At 44.3% G+C, this 3,031-nt stretch overlaps 1 long non-coding RNA gene across 1 annotated transcript; it reads right to left on the reverse strand.

Annotated features, from left to right (window-relative positions):
• Positions 1-1,903: 1,903 nt before the first annotated feature.
• LOC128918392 (uncharacterized) lies at positions 1,904-3,031 on the reverse strand. The gene is made up of 3 exons (XR_008469534.1): positions 2,996-3,031; positions 2,856-2,917; positions 1,904-2,657 (listed from the first exon to the last, which is right to left on the reverse strand). It is a non-coding gene; the product is annotated as an uncharacterized LOC128918392 (long non-coding RNA).

The raw sequence follows: 3,031 nt of genomic DNA on the forward strand, positions 1-3,031 counted from the left end.
ATCGCAACAGCGGTCAAATACAGAACAACCGGTTAAAAATTGCACAATACAGTGCCAGACAGTCTAAAATAACTGGCAAGACAATGACAGGGCAATACAATGCAAGATCAAACCTTACACAGGGCAGTACAAGGCAACATACAATCAAATGCAGAACAGACAATGAAAGAATTGACGGTACATACAATGGTAGAATATATCAGATGTCAGCCGCCACAATGACAGAGCAATACGAGGCAAGACGTAACACGATACGGGGCCCTACCAGGCAATACAGTCAAAAAAACAACAACCCATGAAAGAATTCACAATACAGCATGGTCCTAGGACAGAACGTGTAAAATGACCATTGAGACAACAACAGGGCGATACGACGCAAGATGCAGCACCATACCAGGTGGTAAAAAGGCACCATGCAGCCAAATGAAGAACAACGGATTAAAAAACCCAGCATACGTTCAAACTGTAATACCAGAAAAGATCAGAAGGCAGTCAGGATAATGACAGCACTATAATGCGAGAAGTAACACAATACAGGGCAGTACAATGCATTACACAGTCAAATAAAGAAGAACCAATTAAAAAAAAAAAACACACAATACAGTGTGGTGCGATGCCAGAGTAGATCAGAATGCAGTCAAGACTAAAATGGGGCAATATAATGCAAGATGTTACACAACACAGGGCGGTACGAGGCGTTAGAAAGCCAAATGAAGGACAACCGATTAAAAAACCCACAATATAGTGTGGTACGAGGCCCAAACAGATCAGAAGGCAGTCAAGGCTATGACGGGGCAATATAATGCAAGACGTAACACAATAGAGGGCGGTACAAGGCATTACACAGTCAAAGAACAACCGATTAAAAAAAAAACACGTAATGTGGTGTGGTACAATGCCAGAATAGATCGCATAGCAGTCAAGAGCGTGACAGGGCAACACGATGCAAAACCAATACTGAGCCAGGCGGAGCAATACTATTTCAAATACACAACAATATAATATGGAACCGAATTCTTAAGCGTATGACGCAAGACCATCTCAAATGGCAGTCGAGGAAATTACTGAACGACATAATGCAAAAACAACACGCTGCCCGGCAATGCAATATATGGTCAGGTACAAAACAATCCGTTCCAGAAACAACATATCAAACTGTACAACTCCACGGTCTCAGATGGCAGTCAAGACATATACAGAGCAATACCATGCAAGACGTAACACAACACAGGGCAATACGATAAATACATAGGGTAACTTAAGAACGATGAATCAAAAAACCTGCAATACAGCGATTACAATGGCAGACGGCCTGAGACGGCAGTCGAGACGATTACGGGGCAATGCAACGCAAGACGAAACGCGATACGGGGCGGTACCCTGCAAAACCATCCCCGACGGCCATCGGGGAAATTACAGAGCAATATGATGCGAAAACAACACCCTGCCCGACAACACAATATATGGTCACGTACAAAACAATCCGTTAAAGAAACAACATACGGAGCAATACCGTGCGAGATGGTTTCAGATGGCGGTTAAGGAAAATACAGAGTGATGCGATGGAAAACTGAAATAGCGCCAAACAATGCAATACAATTTCAAATACACAGCCTTCAAATACACAACAAAATACTTAAGGATACAATGCCAGAGTGTCTCACGTGACAGTCAAAACAGTGACAGACCGAAACGATTTGAGACGTACCGTGATACAGGGCAGAACAATGCAATACGTGGTCAAAGAAAGAACAACCGAATAAAATAAATAATCCTTAGTACCATGCAGAATGACGACAGAATATATCAGACAACTATCAAGACGATGACAAAGCCATATGCTGCAAAGCCAAAACACAGCCAGGCGACGCAATAGAGGTTCAAATACACAACCGTGCGATTCAAAACAAAATATGGAAGGCTACCATGCCTGATAATCTCAGATGGCAGTCAAGACAATGACTAAGCGATACGACACGAAACAGAGATACAGGCAGCCAAAGTGAAACAATTTAAAGTACAGACTGATGGAAAGCCACACAAAAACCAGAACTATACGATGTAACGCAGTCTGACGTGCCGGTCAAGACAATTACGGGGCGCTACAATGCAAGACCGATACAGAGCCAGGCAACGCAATACTATTTCAAATACACAATACAACACAAAACAAAAAAATACATAAGCATACAATGCAAGACAGTCTCAGACAGCAGTCAAGACAGTTACAGAGCAACGCAACTCAAAACCCGGCAACGCAATGCAGTCAGATGCAGAACAATCCATCAAAGTAACAACATGGCGAACGGTACAACATGACAGTCTCAGATGGCTGTCAAGACGATGACTGAGCAATACAGCACAAGACGTAACGGAATACAGGCGTTACCATGCTAGACCGTCTGAGACTGCAGACAAGAACACTACAGAGCGATACAATTCCAGGCTAAACACAATACAAGGCAGTGCAATGCAAGATAGTGTCACATACGGTCAGGACAATTACTGCTCCGCTTATGTGCCCAAAGGGCACTGCTCCTGGAAAGCCTGGGGCACTACGCTAACTTTTAAATGCCTTGCTGCTATTTCCAACCCTGTCCTGGAAGCTCCGCTGCCAGTACCTCAACTTCGCTGAGGGCCGGGACTCTGGAGCCCTGCTGAACAAAAAAAAAAAAGGTTACCATATATCAAATCGATTCATCCTGGAGTCACTGGGTTTCCTCTTCATCATCTGCAAAAACAAACAATGGAACCCCAATCTGCACAAAATGGTGCCATCAGGCACCATCGCGTCGTTAACACTAAGTTGTACTGCAATATCCCCCACATCATATGCGCCGTACCCTTCTGCTCACCTGCTCCTCATGGATTCCGGATTCGGACTTTGTGGCACTCTCTGGTTCTGGCACCTAAAAAACTTAAGACACACAATATTACTGTTGAGCTTACGGGAAACCACCACCCCCATGCGCTACCTCTCTACTACCCAGCTCACCTCCAACGCTCATCCGGCTCCGGATGCCTGTGGTGC

The sequence above is a fragment of the Rissa tridactyla genome, chromosome 16 (assembly GCF_028500815.1).
Source record: "Rissa tridactyla isolate bRisTri1 chromosome 16, bRisTri1.patW.cur.20221130, whole genome shotgun sequence".
Classification (NCBI taxonomy): domain Eukaryota; kingdom Metazoa; phylum Chordata; class Aves; order Charadriiformes; family Laridae; genus Rissa; species Rissa tridactyla.